The sequence below is a fragment of the Fukomys damarensis genome, unplaced genomic scaffold (assembly GCF_012274545.1).
Source record: "Fukomys damarensis isolate Sample0158 unplaced genomic scaffold, DMR_v1.0_HiC HiC_scaffold_28, whole genome shotgun sequence".
NCBI lineage: Eukaryota > Metazoa > Chordata > Mammalia > Rodentia > Bathyergidae > Fukomys > Fukomys damarensis.
Window position 1 is genome coordinate 12,346,389 of NW_022900940.1, and position 21,163 is coordinate 12,367,551.

General features: G+C 37.6%; 1 long non-coding RNA gene across 1 annotated transcript in view; it reads right to left on the reverse strand.

Annotated features, from left to right (window-relative positions):
- LOC117283619 overlaps positions 1 to 20,706 on the reverse strand; it is a 47,426-nt gene extending 26,720 nt beyond the window's left edge. Inside the window, exon 1 of the long non-coding RNA XR_004514647.1 lies at positions 20,564 to 20,706. This is a non-coding gene — a long non-coding RNA (uncharacterized LOC117283619). The remainder of the gene's footprint in view (positions 1 to 20,563) is intronic.
- Between the last annotated feature and the right edge of the window lie 457 nt (positions 20,707 to 21,163).

Consider the following 21,163-nt stretch of genomic DNA (forward strand, 5'->3'; position numbering starts at 1 on the left):
GTCTCAGCCCTCTTCACCTTTCCCACTGACTGTGACAATGAGAATACTGAAATCAATAAGTTCACTCTCCTTGCTCCAAATACTCAAGTGCTTTGAAATGAAAAATGGTTCAAGAAGTAAAAGCCAAGCCAGAGGCACCGAGGACACAGGTGTCCTCAGTGTAGAAAAAAGAGGAGAAAAAGCAGTGGGTTTTGAATAAGAAAACTTTGGGTTTCCCTTGATTTTGTCACTACTCAGTCGTGTGGACAGGTCATTTTAACTCAGTGGACCTTGCAGTGTCTCCCTTGCAAAAGAAAGGCAGTGGGCCAAACAAATAGCTATTTTCTCTTTGGTTCAAAAAAAAACCCTAAAAGTGTTTTATGATAAAGTTTCACACAGATGGCTTTAGCCTCAGTCATCCTTGTCATAAGCGACTCCCCCTCTGACACCCTGTTAGAGTGCATTCTTCAAATACTATTCTCAATGGGAAACCAACCTAAACATGTGTTTAACTTTCTTGCTAGACTGAAGTTCTTTAACATCAGAGACTTTTTTTTTATCTCATTTTACCCCTGGTGCTTAGAACCATGCCTGGCATGAGAAAATGTTCAGTAAGTCCCTCAACCTCATCTTCGGCTCCTCCTTCAACCCCTCCTTCAATCAGTGCCTCTATTGGCTGAATACAGCCAGAAGTGAGGAAGCAAAGCCAAGTGCAAAGAGAGTACATAAAGGTCAGCCTTCCAGAGCACTAAGTGGAATGGAAACGTTGAGGAAAGGAACAAACAGAAAACACCCAACCCACCTACACTCCCCTCCTCCCAAAAGCTTCAGGGATGACTCAGTCCATTCTGGTAATTCTCTTCTGTGCAAATACATATTTCCTCAGCAAACATGCACATACTTGTGTATACACATATTTACATGTTGTTTTATAAGAACTATCTACTTTATAGCATTTTTTCTTACCAACCAGACTGTGGAGAAAAGATGACATCTACTTCTAGACCCATCTCTAATGATTTATACTATACACATGGCACTCAATATATGCAATGCTCATGACCAACTGTAACCAAATTTTTAAATATCAAATGATATTGTTATTCCTGTCATGTTAATTTCTAAATCTCTAGAAACAGTTAAATAAACTGTACAATATAGATAACTGCCTTGTATAGTGTTTTTGTTAATGATGATCGTGATGGCCAGGTCTGACTTTGGATTTCAGTCCATAGTAGTTTGCTGGAATTTGTTCACTCAACACACCTTTATTCCCATTTACTTGGAGTAAAGTGCACACAAGGCATTATGAGAGATCAACTGGACTTAGCTTATCCCAAATAATTTAGAGTGCAGTAGGGGAGAGAAGCCATTTGTGTAACTAGGTGGAAAAAAGGAAAAGGAACCTACAAAAGAAAATGAAATTCTGTGAGAGTTCTACATAGGCAGGATTATGCCTTGAAAAACAAGTGTTTTGGGGTCATCAAGAAATAATAAAAGGAATATGCTATATGCATGTGACTAGAAACTCTCAGGGGAAAATGATCCTCTGAAAGTTAGAAGAAAGTTTCATGAAAATACAAATCTAGAAAAAAAAATGTTGGAAGATACGCAAGATATGGAAGACCTTGAATAGCAGGCGAAATCTGAACCACGTTTCTGCAGGCAGTGAGGAATCACTGACTAACTCTGAGCAGGTAGTAAGAGTTAGAATTACAAGGAAAAACAATGGCAGGCAACAGCACATTGAGAGCTTTCTCTGTCGAATACTATGGGGTTTTTTTTCTCTATTTTTTGTGGGGGTTTTTTTTGCTTGTTTGTTTTTACTGTTGCTGTCATTGTTTTGTGTTGATAGGGACTGAACCCAGTCTCCTAACTGCTAAGTAAGTGCTCTACCAATGAGCTTGCCAAGCTCTGCTCTTCACACTGATCCCTACTGGTACAGTCAATAGTCAGAAGCAGCCCACTCCAGGGTCGGGGAAGGGACAGTATTGTATCACTAACCCTGCTTAGAACTGTGTTGGCAAGATGATAATGAAAAGCATCTAGACTTCTAGTTGTTTTCACTATTCTTTCTAAATATAGAGTCTGTAATATGGACAATGCATCACCCCCTCCCTCCAACATCTAATCTATACAAGGGACAAACTGCTACACACATATTAACTCACTTAATCCTGAAAATATCCCTGTGTGGTAAACTCTGTTATTACTGCTAGAGAAGCACAAAGACAAAGTGATTTTCTCAAGATAACAATTGACAAAACCAGAATCCGAATACTATACTGGCTGTTTAATTCCTAATAACTACTCCAGCTGAGCCGGAGATTTAGTTCAGTGGTGCCACACCTGCCTGTCAATGGCAAGGTCCTGAGTTTAATACCCGAGGGCGGGGACAGACTACTCCAACTGGCCTGGCAAGATCATAATTTCTTTGAAATCAGAGGTTATCCTTATTCGACTCAACTCTATGCAACCCCAGGTAAATAGGAACTTAAAATAGTTATGTTGTGATGATTTCAGCTCTAAAAACTGGCTCATTTTTTATGTACACACAAAATTCTAAACAACTATATCCTGATTTTAAGTTGGTTCTATTTTGAGTTCCCATATACATAAATCAGGGCCTCTACTAAGAATCCAGGTGTATTTGACGGAAACCAAATAACTACAATTGTCTAATCAGGCATGTGGAGATAAGCGCTATCCTAGCCACCACCGTAGGGGCAGGCCAGAAAGTTAAAATTTTCAATGGTTAAGCGAAGTCATTTCTTGCATTCTCACTGATGGGCTATTTACAGCATTTCTTTTCAAGTAGCCACGTGCTATTGTTTAAAATGGTTGTTCTTATTATTAAACTCAGTATTCTAAATGTCAAGGACTAAAGCTCCTTGTCACACTTAGTTTCAAGCATGATTGGGCATTATAAGTGAATTTCATAGTACTATTATTCAAAACTGACATTATACCTCAGAAAAGAAACCCTCCTGATTTGTGGATTCAGTAATCACAGGTTCAACTACATGAGGCTCTCTGATTCTAGGTGCTCTCCAGCCTCCCTCCTGCCTTGCTCCCCCTCCCCTTAACCTACCCTCTCCCTTTTGTCTACTATCACTTCCTCCACTAACATCACCACTGCTGCCGTTTCCATGGGGACTGTTGACACAGCTACTGACATATGCGAGTGAGGCCCTGAGCTTGGAGCAAATACCTGCAGATTAAAATATTAATAATAATAATAACTAACATAAAGACAACCACAAAGTTTCATTTCATGCTCACCATTTTACAGGCACAATTTTATTTCACCCTGAAAACAACTTTAGGTGCAAAGCACTATTACCATCTTTATTTTTCTAGATAAGAAAAATGAGATGCAAAGTGCTTCAGGTGAAATGCACACAATCATACAGTTCATAAATAGTATATGGATTAGCTAGGACATCTACGTGACGTTAGAGGCCATACCCTCTATGCAAAGGTTTTACCCTACATTGGTACAATGAAAGGAAATAAAATGAGAAAGGGTGAGGGGCTGCCTAGAGTAATTTCTATAAGAAGTCCAATTCCTAGGATGGTTTTCTCTTTTGGTGTGTACTTTGGTTGGGAAGGGGATTGTTTTCCCTTGGGACAGAGCTGAATATGTGCATCATTTTGTGAACCCCTCTGATGTTATTATTATGAATATGGTTCCCTGATGATGACAATTTTTCTGTAGGAAAAAACAGATTCAAAAAAATTAAATCATTTTCTTTAAAATATGAGAATCTCAGATCTCTGACCTTACCCAAGGGGACTTCGGTCTATTTAAGCATACAAAATGTTTCTGCCTAACAAAGGAAAGTTCAAAACACAAAATTAGATTTTATCCACAAATTGTTAAATGAAACTCTCCAAATTAAGCCCATTTTAAACGTAATTGAATGCTAAATTTTACTTATTTAAGAGCAGTTCCATTCCACCCACTTTGTCTATTAGCATATCAGATGTTCCCAAGCACATTAATAATGTAGGGGTATTTCACGTACTCCTTTTTTCTCCTAGTCTTTTAAAACTCTTCCTCGTTCCAAAATGAACATGCTACATTTCCCCCTTGGTTTATCTCATTTTAGTCTCATTTGATAAATTTAGACTCATCTGGATCCAAAAATGCAGAACATGTCCAGAATAGCCATAAAACTCTCTTTAGCTCTTATAAATCTGCCACACAGATGCTCAGATCACCTGGTACACGTGAAAAGATAAAGAGATAGGGAACTTGCCTAATCAGTAAGAAAACTCATTAACTAATTCATCCCCTAAATAACAAGATGGCAGATAAACATTTCATGCAAGATAATCCTGAATAATTTTTAGAGGCAGTGTGGAATGTTGACTTGGGAATGTTTGGTTAAGAAGGGTTCTTTGACTCGGCCAGAGCTCAGTAGAAGAGGGTGCAGTGACCAGTTAGTGTCATCCATAGATGTAAAAGGGAGGAACAATGAACGGGGTTGGCCTAACACATTGCCTAAGATGCTGAGGGAGGAGGGATGAAGGGAGGGCAGGGACAAGGGAAAAAATGAGAATCAAGACCTATCATGTAAAGGTACAAGATCCCAATAATGAATGTAACTGTACTGTATACCTAAAATGTACCAGTAAACTCAGTGAGGAAAAAAAAAGATGTTGATATAATCAATCCAAGTTAAGCTTTACATAAGCCATTCTCATTTTTTCCCTAAGATCACTTGTGAATACACTTTCTGTCTAGTATTTTTTGTTAGATTTGTGTCACCTTGCGTACTTGGCTCCCAAATCTCCTTTCCAGTTTTCCCTCTGCATTCCCCTAACTCCTTTAAGTTTCAAGCACACTGGTCTTTCGGTTGCTCCAATGTGCCCTACTTCTTCCCATAACAGACCTTGACACACACTGTCCTTTTTGCCCAGCATTCCTTTCCTTCTCTTCCAATCCTCACCATACTTGTCAAGTTACTCTTCCCAATCATTTTTCCTCTGAAAAATCTTTCCTGGGAAGATTCTGTAACCTATCATCCAAACCAAGATACTTTGCAAGCTAAAGTGCTGCCAAAAATTAATTTGGAATCACTGACAGAAATCCCATTGGCTATGCTCATAACAACTTGAAGAGATGCATAGATTTCTATTTTGAGGGATGAGAAAGTAGGAATGGAGGAGAGAGTTAGAAGCTGCCTTGACTGTTGAAACTTAAATCACCTCCCCCATTTATATTCCCTAATGGTGAAATTCAACACAAATTGTGCCCATCATCCGGTGGGGTTTGGGTTTTTTGATTGTTGTTGTTTTGTTTTCTTTTTTGGTTTTTTTTTTTTTTTATATATATATTTCAGCCTCCTAAGTGCTGGAATTACAGTTGTGTGCTACCATGCCTGAATTCATCATCTGTTTTTCAAAGTAAAGGCATGGTTGTATCTCCAAATGTCTCATAGAAATACAAAGGAAGGATATCTTCACTATGTGGACATGAGGTAGGGAGAAATAATTAATCCTAGGAGAGTATAGTAACTACAAAATTATATAGAAGAATGTATAGAAGGATACTCATTGCAGATTCATATAATTTATCTATATACCTATAAATATATATGCAGTTAAATAAAATACAGTACATCTATACAATGAAATTCCATAAAATAATTTAAAGATAAATTGATTTATGCATATTGACAGTAAGATCCATCCAGCCAAAGCCCACCAGGAACTCAACTGTTCAATTACAGGGACCCATCTGAAATTGAGTGATTTCTTATTGCAGAGAAGAACAGAACCATGGGAAACTTAAGTCTTACTTAATTGATATGCCAGTTTTAGCTCACAAATGAGAAATATTATAATTTCTTTTTTATTGTATAAACAATACAGGTTCACTATTCCTTAAATGTAAATAAAACAGAGCAGCAGAAAGTACAAAGTAAAAGTTTTCTTCAACAGAGAGGTATTATTGATACCTAGCTTTTCTCTCTTCTATGTACTTCCAAGCTTTTCTCTTTGCATGACAAGCTTATTTTGTTGATACTTAGAAAATGAGATCACATTATGACCACTGTTCTATAACTTGCTTCTTATTAAACTGAATATGACATGGATGCCTTTGGGGAGGAATAAAAGTAGTCCTCAACATTTGAAAGTGGGTTGGCAGTATCAGCTTGACTTTAATGTTCTCCTGCTGAACATGTCACAGGAAACTGATATCATGCAAGGCTACTCTCTGACCATGATGGATCAAAACAGAACAAGATGACTCCAATCATATTTGAACACAGGCAAAACGTGAACATTGTCCAAAACACCACAAAAATATCTAGACATCCCCCTTTTCTGACTAATACGAATTATTGCTGCTTCTTTATCAATTATAGTTGTATGTTTACTCTAGTCTGTCCTCCTAGGTAAGATTTAGTAATAAACACATTCATGGAATTGGCCCCAAACTTGAAAGCATCCAATTGAGAGAAATTCCCACTTCCTTATATCCACCCCAAAACTGCCAGATGCAGGCCAAATCCCACATAATTTTTTTTCTCACACCCTCTTACTGACATATCCTACAGTTTCCCTATTTATCTTTAAATTATTTTATGGAATTTCATTGTACAGATGTACTGTATTTTATTTAACTGCACATATATTTATAGGTATATAGGTAAATTATATGAATTGGCAAGGAGTATCCTTCTATACATTCTTCTATACAATTTGCTAGTTACTATACTTTCCTAGGATGAATTGCTAACAATCTAATTGCTAAGCCAAAGATCATGCTCATTTTCATTTCCTTTTTTCTTGGCGGGGGGTGGGGTGGAATAACTGGGTTAGAACTCAGGACCTTGCACTTGTGAGGCAGGCTCAGGGCCACTGAGCTAAATCTCTGACTTCATTTCCTTCTAAAATAGATTTTTTTGAACTAATATAAATGGTCTTGGCAAAAAAGTAATAAATCAAAAGTTCAGATGAGCATAAAATCATAAATAAAAGCTGTAGTTTTTCTCACCCATTCCCCAATATCGTTTTTTACAGATATGTCCTTCCATACAAATAAAACAAGTATAGCTGTCTTTGCAAATATGCATATACATACATGCATAAGTATAAACATACATTTCTCATTTCAAAAGGACTACATTATACTTACATTCAATTTTAATTTATATTATAAAATCATCCTGTATAAGATTGTCTATTTCTCAGAATATGTTTAAAATATAGAATATTAAGAAGAAAAACTGAAGTCCAAACTCTTTCAGCTTTGATTTCCTTATTTTAAAAAGTCACCTAACAAAATCTATTTTGTGAGCCTGTTTGGTGACATTAAAGGAGATGATATATACAGAGAGTTTTCTGTATTTTGGCTGGCCCACAAAAATGCATAAATAAATGACAATAGCTTATACTGTTATTTTTATCATTACCATTTGCTTTATCTACATTGAATTTACCTCTATATGATGGATATAGTTCTAACCTTTAACATTAAGAAACTAAACATAACTTTTCTAACTTTAAGACCATAATTTACTATCTTTAATAGTAAGAGACTAGAAATTTAAATGATGTAAAAGAACTTGCCATAGTTTCTGAGAAAGAAAAATATCCTCTCCCCTATCTTCTGATCAGTCCTCTGGCTGCGATTTTCAATTGATCTCTCCCTTGGAGAATTTGACAATATTCTAATACCTAGAACTTTGGCACACAGGCACTTGATAAATGCCTCCAGATTCTATCTTAAAGAGCAATAATGAAATTTGGGTGAAAATAAAGAGGCAGCCGAGTGGAAGCTCTGAAGGATGAACAGATAGATTTCATGGGCCCACTTTCCTATTACAGAGAAAGAGATATTTATTGCCTGTAGCACAGCTGAGGGACTGCATTTGGAAATGCCATAGAAAGTGGTCTGTAGCTGCGGTCCTGGGGCTCAGCCCAGGATAAGACAGTTGGCAGGGTCAGCCTTAGAATGGCAGGAAGCCTGCTTTCCAAACAGCAGCTGCAAAAAGACACTGAGTTTGTTAAAACTTATTTTCATCTCTCACTACACGCCTTCAACACTTTCCCAGGCACAGTGCTGTCTTTGTAACCAAGACAGGGGAGCAGGAGAGGAAAAGAAAGGAGGTAGAAAAGGAGACGGGAGAAGGGAGAGAGATGGAGGGGAAAGAGCAGAGACAGAGAAAGGAGAATGGGAAAGCTGGAAAATTCACCTCTTGATAATAAGAAACATGCTGAAGGTAACACTGACGAAATGAGTTTTTCTACAAAAGAAACTCAAGGTCTTTAAGTATTCAGGCCTTTTCTCTGAATCCACTGATACATTTTTGGTATTATAATTATTATTGATATTATTGGAATCATTTATGGTTTCCTCATTAGAATTTTTGGCATTAGTTTTTGGTACTAGTTTATTATAATTATTATTGATATTATTGGAATCATTTATGGTTTCCTCATTAGAATTTTTGGCATTAGTTTTGTTGGTACTAGTATCATTATTTTTCTTGCTATTATAATTTCAATGGATAGATACATGAACATTTTAAATGGTAGTTTTCAATTTTACAGAAGAAAAAGCACAGAAATTAAATAGCTGTTCTAATACAATATCATGCCAGATATTGATGACCCAGGGGATACTGAGACATAGGTTCCAAGATTGCCAACCCATTGCTTCCTTCTGGAAACTAGTCTTCTGACTACTTATCTCTCCTTTCTCATTTGTTTGGTAGACTGATCACATCATTATGGATGTCACCTTAGTGACAAGAACAGCTTGACAAACCAGAGCTCAGGTCCTACAAATGAAGTCTCTAAGTTTGGGCTTCATCTCTTATTAGCTGTGTGTCTACAAGCAAGATCCTTACCTTTTGTGCCATGCTTACCGTATCTATAATGACAATATCCAAAATGAGAATTATAATGCCTAGCTAATAGGGTTATTTTGAGTATGAAACAAAATAATGCTCTTGATATGCTTATCATGGTATCTGACACATAGGGAGAGCATAATAAACCTTGGGGGAGGTGGTAATAGGTATTAGAAAAATAGCTTCAGATTATATATGAAGGACTTTTCAGTAACATTGTAGATCTTGAAAAAGGATTCTCATGATCTCCACTAGAAATATTTCTGGGGGAAAAAAAAGCCAAGAAAATTGTCTGAACTAGGGAAGAAAGTCATCCCAAAGGAACACATGCCAGGGGTCAAACTTTGGTATTTATTTAACTAAAGTTCTCAAGACTCAAAAGACTAAGGGTGGGAGTGGGGATTTAGTTCAGTGGCAACACTCCTGCCTTGCAGGCACAAGGTCCTGAGTTCAGGGTGGGGGGGACTAGGGGTGGAAGTTGCCCTGAACACTGTACTTCACCAGGGCAACCCCAGGAATCACTCAATGCCATAGAGAAAAACTAACCCATAGTATTAACAGTTTTTACTTCAGAGGAAGATAACATTCTTCAAGATTCTGCTCAAAGCTATAGAGAAAACTGGACAAAGATGCAAAGTTTTGTTCCCAGTTTTAAGAATTAAAACCCTATATAATACCAAGCATGCTTTGGTGGAGGAAAAACAGATAAAAAAATGTATTAGACAAAAATAGCCTTGCCTTTTTGGATTTTAGGTTTGCAGCAGAGTGGAGTTTTGATTCTAGATTATTCTCCCTGCTGACTTGCTGCTTCAGAGTGTCAGCATCTCCTGTAACCTACTTAGCGGATAAAGGTACACATGCATATTAGGTCATAAGTAGAAAAATAGGACAGAAGTAGGGGGAGGAGATGCAGCACATGTGTAGGCAAAAATCTAGAACTTCTTTTAAATGATTCCCCCTTCAAATCTTTCGCATGATATGCAGGAACAAAAAACTAAAACCACCCTGGATGGATTTACAGGAACAAAGAAAGGTCTTTTCTAGCCCTGTGATTTTGTACTGAGAAAATTCAATCTTGTCCACATTGTCCATGGGGCATCAGTCGGTCTCTATAGCTTTGAAGGCAGCAGAATTATTATTTATTCTATGGAAAATATGGAACCACAGTTGTTCTCAGGAATGTCTTGCTGTTTAAATTGAAATGTCACAGTTATCTGATCACATACAGATACCAATAGGTCAGGCAAAAGCTAAAAGCCAGAAAGGAAAAGACACGAAGAAGTGACCGAGATGGCCACATAATAGATTTCAGGATGTGAGAGACAAAAAAGACCTTCAAGAAGAGTGACTCAGATTTAAAATAAGGCTTCCATCTACCAGTTCTCTTCCTTCTGTTTGTTCAACTAGGGCAGCCATTCCCAGTCTTAGATGACAGCTCTTCCAAGTATCCCTGGGCTCACTCAGCAGTAAAGCTCTCACCCTCCATTTCCAAGTGTCTGTTTCAAATAAATACTGATCTATGGCATCGAAACACTTGGGTCTTGAAAGAAGCTTCTGTTCTGCAGTCACCTAGAGTTAGCCACTTTAGATGAAGCAGGTTAGAAGGATTAAGCAAAATGGCCAAATTAGATTTCTCCCTCTTTCTCTCTTTTTAAAGTAATGAGGTTTCATTAGCTCAGGTACTCTGTGTACACACAGTAACTAGAATTAAGCTGACAAAGTGTGCAGAGAAGCAACTCTGACAAATAGATAAGGTGTTTTATAATCAGTTATTTATGTACATCAGTTATTTATGTACAGATGAATTTCCTAAAGGGTTTGGTGATACTTTGTGTCATTTAACCTCCTACAAGCCTGTTCTGCACCATGGTTAGCAAATCTTCTTTTATCCATGTAAAGAACAAAACTTTCTTCCATCCAAATCTACTCCCACAATTCTGAATTAATAGGGTCTATGTGGTTCACAGTTTAATATACATGAGTTTCTTTCTATCGCCTAGTTTTATCATCAGTCTTTCGTGTTCCTTAAACACTTCGAATTTGCAGTCCTCCACAGCAAGAGTCCTCACACTGGGGTACTTACACACGCTGATGCACACGCATTCCAAATATTGTTAGCAGGGTTTAGGGGTGCAGAGGGCTCCTTTTTCAGATCTTTTTTGGTAGATTTTTGTTGCTCTAAACAAAGAATTAGACAGGAAATGAGAGGCACTCATAGGGTGAGAGAGTGACTAAAACAGTGAAAGCACAGTAGCCACAAGTTTAACGGTCACTGTTTTTTGTATCCCCCCACTCAGGCTGAAATCAGATCTAGTTCATCCTATCCAAAAACCTGCTTGATTTTTGGCCAGAAGAGTTGCATATAATATTTTTTATTAGTCCCAAGTCACTCCCTCTTACTCAGCCAGTTTGCCACATTCTAATCTCCTGCCTTAGTATGTAGGCACAAACGGTTACAAGAGAATGTTTCCAAATCATCTGTGCCTGTAGTAAGCAATATATCAATTTTCTTTTCACTTTCCATCCCAACCTTTTCTCCCTTTAATTAACAGACAAAACACATAGCTCTCACTCATCCTGATGCTTGGTGTGGTAAGATCATCTAGTAATCTTCAATTCTTTGCTTTCAACAAATTTGATGAACAGTTTAAGGAACCTGTCCACTAACATTATCATTAAAAATTACTTTGATGACAAATTTTTGTGTCATTTTGGGCATATATTTATGAAGGTGGTCACAGGATTCAGTAACATTACTCTTAAAAACAGAAAAATCACAGAATACATGTAGAATCATTTCTTATTCCAAAAATAAGAATAATAATAGAAAACCGGTCCCAGTCATCTAAATAAAAGATATATTTCCAGGGCCAGGGATTTAGCTCAGTAGTCCACTGCCTGCCTCACAAGTGTAAGGACCCGAGCTCAATCCCCAGTACCAAAAAAGAAAAAAAATACATTTCCAATTTCCAATATGTTATAGTTTACATCTAAAATGCCTCCCAAAATTCTCATGTGTGTGAAAGGTGAATGGACCATGAGGGTGCTAAATTCATCAATGGATTCAAACATTGAAAAGCTGAGTAGCTGAATGCACTGTCAGCCCCTGGAGCTAAGTTGAGGTGAGTCACTGCGAGCGTGACCCGGAAGGAGTATTCATGTCCCTGGCTGCTTCCTAGTGACTTGGGCTGAGCGAGCACCTTTCCCTCCACCATGCCCCTCTGCTCCTGCCTGGGACCCAGCTGATGATGGGATGAAACTGTGAGCCAAAATAAATCTCTCCTCCTTTACAATATGAGTGTCTGGTACTGTGTCTAGTGACAAGGAAAATGACTAAGACATGATATAGTTATTCTGTGTTTAGAGCTTACTAACATTTGCATCCTGTCTTACTTTGATCAGTTTTCAACTATTGTAACAAACAATTTAATCCAGAAGAAAATTTCAATAATTAGAGCTTATGAATAGGAGGTCTTAATTTTTGTTATGGTTTGTGTCCAGATGTCCAAAGCCTCATGCCATAAATCTTCGCAGAGGTGGCTTGATCTGGTGTGTGATTGGTTCATGGTGGAGCTAGGCCCACGGGCACTAGGATTAAGGGTGTGAGCACTACCCCACCCTAATCAGCCTGGATAAGAAGAAAGGGGCAGAAAGACCCAGTGAAGTTCTCTCCATTGCTTTTGCTGTCTTCCACTGCCATGAACTGTTGCCCCTCTACCACCCTACCTTGGAGCCAGCTGATTATGCACTGAAACCGCTGTGAACTGTGATCTATAAACCTTTTCCTCTTTAACTTCGGGTGTTGGGCATTCTGTCTCAGCAACAAGCTAAAAGTAACTAACAATTTTTGGCTCCGATTTTTAAATTTATGTTCTCCTAAGTTCCAAACATTGTTTTGATTTTTATTTTTACTAGTACATATTTGCAATACATAATGATTTACATACATCATGGGGAGTAGGTACATGTACAGAATACATTTTAATTGTTTTTATGTCCCCTTCTCCTCCTCCCTTTCCCCCTCTTCCATTTCTTGGTCGCTAGCCCAGTTGCCAAAGATTTATATCCTTGCTTCCTATTATCTGTCTTTTATTTTGCTCTTTAATTTAATTATTAAATTTTTAAACTTTTCAAATCACATGGCTATTTTGTGATAGTTAATTGATGATCAATAAAAACTTTCAACACAAATAAGATTTTATGGGAAATAAAATTTTATGGGAAATTTTTATGGGATAAAATTTTGTGGGAAATGTAGGATGACAATATGAGTTCAATGAGAAAAAAATTATGTAATTTGGAGGGAAATATAAGAAAGTCTTATTTAAGTCTATTGTGAAATAGCTGATAATGAGAATCAAATTACTATGATTTATGGGCCTATGAGTACTTTCAAAAGAAAGATGTCACTGTTTTATTTTAATATACAAATAGTGAAAAGAAACTGGAAATTTTATTCTTTTAACAGTTCAAACACAATGAGAAATATTACTTGTCAATTTACACATGCAGAAGAGGGTAAACTTTTCAAAATTATTTAAGTGCTTCCAAAGTGAAAATATCTGAAGAGTGCTGATCCTGGACAGTCCCCTAAGTGCTCCAAGCGTGGTCCTGAAATCTTATTGACATCGTCTGGGTGCTTGTTAGAAATAAGATCTTAGACCCAGTCAGTTAGAATCATTTAAATGTGATTTCTAAGTGACCCATATCCCACTAAAGGTTAAGAAGAATTGCTTTATGAGTTTCTTTCACCTGGATAGTGTCTCAAAGTTAATCTATTATATCCTAAACTTTCAACATTTCTTCCACTTGTTTTCATCTCCTGGTTAATGGAGTCAGCAGGTAGTTAGCCCTTGCTAACTATCTCACAGACATTCTTAAAGCTTCCAGTTCACCTACTCCAAGCTCCTCACATCCAATTAACAAAGAAGTCCAATCAAGTTTACTCCTTTCATTACTCACCATGTACTGAAAGTTCAGTAAGATACAGTACATTCCAGGCTGACCTTAAGTAACTTTTCTAAAGCCTTCTCTGGTAGATAGACTATTGAAAAGTAAACTGAAGAAAAATAAATAACATTTTAAAGAGTTTATGTTAGCAAACAATGACTCAAGAACTCACGGTAGCTCCCAACCAGAAGTGGCCAGGGGTTCCATCTGGGGAACCCAGAGGAAAAGCTTTTACTGGCAAACTCAGCAGTAAAGCAAAGGAAATCTTTGACGAGTTACAGTTGCTTTCCAGTGATGGTGGACCTTTTAGAGATGAGCACCCAAATTGCAACCCAAACCCCACTTAGTTACTACAAAGTGCCAACATGGCAATTAAACCTGAATACTGAGATTTTAGTTTAGAAAAAGACAACTCATACATTAACACCTTTTGTCTTAAAAGAAAAAAAAATAACACATATGCCATAGGTTCACCACCACTGCTTTGCTATTGTAAATTTATAAGTTTGTTTACAAGACTGCCTGTGATTGCCTATGTTTCAATTCTATATTTCTTTAAGTTAGGCATTCACAAGAAAAAGCTCAAGTTAAATTTCACCATGTTTGCAATTTAACTAAGGTTATGGTCACTTATGAGGCATAACTGGCTTTGTCCACTCAGGGATTCTTTGGGTCTATTCTTCATTTTAATTTGATTTAACTCCCACTAATCCCCACCTTCTGGTGTTCATACTTACATAGAACCTCCCCTCCAAGAGTATGTGTGTTTGAGGGAGGTGTAGATTTGTGACATGCTACTAATGAACACAATATGACAATATAGATCACTCCTGTGATGACTCCTGTACATAATGAAAGATCCCTAGCAGACTTGCTCTGGAGTTTATCATTTTCTGACCTTAAAGAAATGAGCTGAGATGATATAAACTATCTCTGGAGAGAGCCATGTGACAGGAAAGTAATGAAAGCCGTAGCTGACAGCTGAAAACATACTGAGCTCCCAGCACTACACCTGCACAGTAAGTAAATTCTCTCAAGAATCTGACAGAGCTTGAAAGCAGGTTCTTCTCCAGTGAAGCCTCCAGAAGCAAGGGAGCTTTGCTCACACCTTGACTGCAGCCTTGTCAGAGATTCTCTACTCAACTAAGACAGAACTCAACTAAGCCATTCTTGAACTCTTCCACTATGGGAACTGTAGCTAATAAATGCATGTTGGTGGAAGCTGTTAAGTTTGTGATCATTTGTTAGGCACTACAGAAAACTACACAGGCTCTGACAGTGCACTACAGAAAACTACACAGGCTCTGACAGTGCCTCAGCTGGACAGCTTCAAGAAGACCTCGACTACTGCTTTGTTATCCAGCCTCTCTCCTTCCTTTACCCAGGTTCAATACTGCCAGGACAGTAAAACAAATTTCACAACAAATTTCACATCAGATCTGTGTTGTAACATTTCAAGGGCCTAAAAGCAATGCTTAGCACATAAGAGGTTTTCACCAGGTTTGTAATGAAATGAAAATGTATTAGAAAAAAGTTATTTTTCATATCTGTCATTTTCTATAATACAAATCCTCTTTAAATGCCTAATATAAATATATTTTAACTCCATATCACATTTTCAATTTCAGGAGGAAGAGAACTTTCAATTTACTGAACACCAATATGGCACATGTCCCACATGTACACTTCCTTACATCAGCGTAACCTCTACTTTTCCCTCCACTTTGGTTTGTTCATTCATAGAGAGCTTTGAGTGCTGCTAAGTCCAAAGTGTACTGCTAAGAGATATACTTTCCCTGTGCATAAGGAGCAAGAAGCAAACACAACTTGCTAATGGTTTCACTACTGACTCACTTATCACCCTTGGAAGACACAGGGTTGTTCTGCCTCTTGGTTTCCCGAAATGGTAATTGGAAAAAATTAAAATGACTGATGTTCTGTGCAAGGATATGTTTCTACTCATTTGCATTGTGACAACACAACCCTAGGCAGTGGCTTGCGGGCCTTACCTTCTGTCTTTCTTCTATCCAGACCTTGCTGCACCTTGGTTAGGCGATCATCTAGCACACCTCTCTTCACCTCTCTGCCTTCCACTCAGGCTAAAGCCCTTCAGTGATGCCCCGGGGCATTAAAGAGCTTTCAAGCTGTTTAATTCAAGTCTTCTAGGATTGGGCTTATCTTTCTGTTGTCCTTCTTAGGCTTGCCTTGCAATTCCTTGTACCTTATCCACCTGGTTCACGAGTTTACTCACACTTTCTTAAACCACCATTTTGCTACTGCCATGATGCCTGGTTTAGAATGAAGTCCTCCGAAATTTCTGTCGGATGGATTTTTCCCATCTTTTAAATCATTTGCAATGACTTTCCTGACCCTAACAGAAGTAATTTCCTCCTCCCCAAATTCCTATGATAGTGTACTTTTCTTTAAGAGAGATTTCTTCACTTAGTGGATACACTATTGATGGACAGTTTTTTTATCCAAACTTTTCTACTGTGCTACCTGATTACAGACACAATGCCATTTACAGTCATATCCCACATAATAAAATTAGGTACTCAATTTGTTTACAGAATAATAATGGCTAACATCTGATGTCATGTTCTATGCTGAATATATTACAGGCATTATCTTATTTAATCATCTTAAATAACCCAAAGAGGTACTGGCTTTAATCCCATTTAACAAACTAAGAAACTAAGGTTCTAAAAGATTATAAACTAGTTAGGGTCCCAGTCAAACAGTGGTCAGTGGTCAAGCCAAGAACTGAATAGAAATTTGTATGACTCTACCTTCTTTCTACTTACTGCTATTGATGTATGAGTATTTGGATGCCTAAAGAAAAAGTTATAAAAACTCTTCAAATGATAACTACCATATCATTTATAATTTTCTTCCAGGCAATCTTACTACTGATGAGCGCCTACTGCTACAGCTGCTTCCAGGACATTTGGATACTATTTCCAAATTTTTCCATATGCGTTTCATTTGAATAAGTTAGAATTTCATTTGAGAGGACACAACAAGAAAAAAATGTAGTAGTCAAATAAAATTAAAAACTTAGTTCTGTTTTATTAAAAGAAACCCAGGGGAAAGCATTTCCAAGGTATTATGGTGGCTATAAATTATCAGGAGAACAGGCTCCTCAAGCCCTGCTGCTCCCTTGTGTCCTTAGCATGTTTTCTCATGACCCAAGTCAGCTTAAGATGAGTCAGCATGAAAGAGGAAGGAACAAAGAAATATTTGCCTTTTCCTTAGGACGGAGATGTCTGCAAAGAGTTAGGAACACTTGAACTTGTATTCATTGGTTAAATGTAAGCCGCATGTCTGTACCTGCCTACAAATGAGGCTAGGACAAGTTTAACCTTTTAGTTCACAGCACTACTCCCAGGAGCCAATGTGAGATCGTGTTTATTAAAGACGCAGGAAAGAATGGATAGTGAGAGACAACTAGAGATTTCTGCCTTGCATCTAACACAGGATTCCCATTTCTAGAAACTACTCAAATAGGTATCAGAGATACATGTGCAAAGATAATTACTGCAGCACTATTTTAAATGAGAGAATATAAATTTTCCAAAATCTTTAAGGATTGTGTGAATAAATTATGATATGCTAGTAAAATGTGATAATGTTCTACACATATAAACATTAAAATAGTCAAGTGAAAAAAAACCCAGAAAAAGGGAGTAGAAAGCATCATGTAAGTGTTTAATAAACATATATATGAATAAAATTAGTTCATGTTCTACTTTGCATTCTAATGTATTATTTTAAATATTTTTACCAAGGAACATGTATTACTTTTACTACCATTTAGTTTAAAATTAAAATTTTATTTATCAAACAAAGCATCACTAACTAAGGATCTTTAACATACTTTTCATTGGTTTTCTTTCTGCTTCTGTCTCACTTGTTAACCCCAAGGTTCCCCCTGAGTACTATAAAAGGATCAGGTTTTGTCTCAGGCTCCCTTTCCTGTGGCCAGCTCTAGACTGTGCCACTGCAGGCCTAGGAAAATGTTTAGATTCACACTTCCACACTGGAGTTTTATTATCAAACAACTTTGGGAAATGCTAATTTAAAGTAATAAGGATTTCCTTGTTTTGGGATATTTAAGAACCTTTAATAGTAAAAAACTATTATGAGTCTTTAAGGAAAGAATGTGCACTAATATGCAGCACTTAGAAAAAAAACTTCACAAGAGAGGATATTTCAATTTTCAAAAAGATTTTCACCTTGCATGATATTCAACCTTTACCCAACTATTCCAGAGAAAAACCTGCACAAATCACCCAATATACAGAGGCTTTGAATGGCTCATTACTGCCTTATTCAGCTTGGGATGCTAAAATAAACTATCAAAGACTTGGTGACTTAAACAGCAGAAAACTATCTCCCACCATTCTAGATGCCCGAGAAGTCCAAGGTCAGGATGCTAGTATGGTTGAGTTCTAGCAAGGGCCTTATTCCAGGTTGGAGACTGCTATCTTTGTGTCCTCACAAGGTGGAAAGAGCTACGGAGTTCTCCACCTGGGCCTCTTCGCCCCCCCCCCACTATGAGGAATCAAACTCAGTACCTTGCGCTTGCCAGGCAAGCACAGCATCAATGAGCTACATCCCTGGCCCCACCTGCACCTCTTTTAAAAGGGCTTTCATGAGGCTTCCATCTCATGACTTAATCACCTGTCAAAAGCTCAGTTTCCTAATACTATCACCTTAGCAGAAGGATTTCAATATAGTTATTGGAGTGCATTAGTTACCTTTCTATTGCTGTTAAAAAATACCTTGGGAAAATAACAAAAAGAGGAAAGCCTTATTTTGGCTTATGGTTTCAGAAGTTTCAGTCCCTGATCAACTGGTTCTGTGGTTTCTTCACTTGTGGTGAGACAGAACATCATGGTGGAGATCATATGGAGGAGCAAAGTTACTCACATCATGAAGACCAGGAACCAGAGGGAGCAAGAGGAGAACAAGTCTGCAATATGCCCTTCACAGGTACAACTCAAATGACCTACCTCCTCCAACTAGACTTCACCTACTAAAATTTGCACCACCTGCAAATAGCTCATTCAGGTACAAATCTATCGTTGGATTAATATGTTGGTGAGGTCAAAGCCTTCTTGAGCCACTTACTCCTTTAAGGCCTCACCTCTGAACCCAGCTATACTGGGGATGAAACCTCCAACACTTCAGATTTTGGGAGGCATTTCAGATCCAAATCATAACAAAAGGAAAGACATAAACTTTCAATCCATTGTACTTGAGCCTGCCCCTTTTGGGCATGTACACATATGCTTGGTGCATATGCTTGCAGAGAGAGTAGGGAAAGGAATAGGGGCTTTCACGGCTCTTCTTCTTTTTAGAAGGGCATTACTGCCATCATGATGGTCCTATTCTCATGCCTCAGTCTAATCCTAGGCACCTCCATGGCCCCACCTCTTAATACTGTCACATTAGGTATTAGGGTTTTAATACATCAATTTTGGGTGGGTACCCAAAATTTGTTCAGTCAATACCAGATACTGTGAACCATCAGCCATGACTAGTTTATCCTTCCTCTTTCTCTACCTTAGAAAACTCCCAGAGGTTTTCTGGATATATAAGCAGGTTTTTGTTTTGTTTTGTTTTGTTTTGCTTTGCTTTTTGTACTGAGGAATGAACTCAGGTCCTTGAGCTTGTGAGGCAGGCAGTGGCACCACTGAGCTAAATCCCCAGCCCTAGAAACTATCTTTTATTCCACCCCTGCACTCTTTTCATTTGACAAAATTTTTACTTTTCCTTCAAATCTCTACTCAATTTAGCCCTGAGGAAGTCTTCTTTGACCATTTTTTTAATCTCTCTCTCCTGTCAAGTTCCTTCATAGTTTTCTATACTTTGATCACAACACTTGCCATGTGTGATATCTAACAGTTTTCACATAGTATAGAGATCGCACAATGATAACACCTTGTGAATCACTTGCTTTTGTATCTTCAGAGCCTTAAACAGTGCCTAGAATATAAGAAATGGCATTTTATACTTTTGAATAAATGGGCAAGATTTTTTTAAAAAGTGTTCCTACATGATAAATTTCAAAGCAGAGAAATTTACCACTATTTTCCAACTAGTTGAAAATTTGTTGTTTTAAAAATCTGAGTTCTTTATTATGAAGGAAGTTTCATGACTAAAAGCACACTAAGATTTCAGAATTTCAAGTGACTACCAAGAAAGATAAAGTAGTACCTCTACCTTTACTTGAATGTTTATTTCTAATAAATTTGGCTATATTTTCCCATCACAATGTAAAACATGCATCTACTAATATAAAATTGTTATCAGAAAATATATAGAGATATTGTTCTGGATTGAATTGAGGGCTACCAAAGTAGGTTAAAGTCCTGCTCTCCAATAACTGTGAATGTGACCTTATTTGGAAAGAGGGGTTTTTCGGATATAATCAAGTTAGAAGGCAGTGATATTTGTCTGGTGGGGGGAGGTGTTGCCCTCATCTAATAAGACGACTGCCCCTTTTTATTTTTTTTTTTTTTTTTTTTTTTTTTTTGCTTTTTGAGACAAGGTCTCGCTATGTAGTTCAGACTGGCCTTGAAGTCATTATGTAGCCCAGGCTAATCTCATACAGCAATTCTCCTGCCTCAGGCTCCCAAGTACTGGGATTACAGGCATGTGCCACCACTCCCAGTTTGCCATTCTTATGTGAAAAGAACACACACACACACACACACACACACACACACACACATACACACACACCAGAGAATACCTACCTCTATGTGAAGATACGGGCAGAGATTGTAATGACATATCTAAGTGACATCCGGAGTAGCTAGCACCAGAAACTGAGGGAAAGGCCTGGGACATATCCTCCCCTGAAGTCTTCAGAAAAAAAAGATGTCTCTGCTCACAACTTGGTATCAAACTTCTGGACTCCAGAACTGCAAGAAAATATATTGTTGTTGTTTTAAGCCACCACATTTGTGGTGGCTTGTTATAGCAGGAACCTGGTATAGATTATTTATTGCTCCATGCAATTTATTTAAATGACTCAGATTTGTGTTTCCATGTTCTGCCTCTATAGATCTGGGGTAAATCCTGGGAATGTGTGTAGTTAATAAGCTGTTCGGGTAATTCCAATACTGGTGGATCAAGACAAAATTTTACAAAATGCTGATTTAAATTGTCATTTTTCCCTTGACTTTACTCCAAAGCCAAGCTCTTTCTTTTGTGCTTTTTCCCTCATAGACTGGAGAATAGAAAATAAGCATATGTATCTAGTTCAGTACTAACTTGAAATGGTCAACAATTTTAATGATAAAGCAATGTTTAGCTGAGCTGACATATCATGTCCCAAATTATATACCACAGGG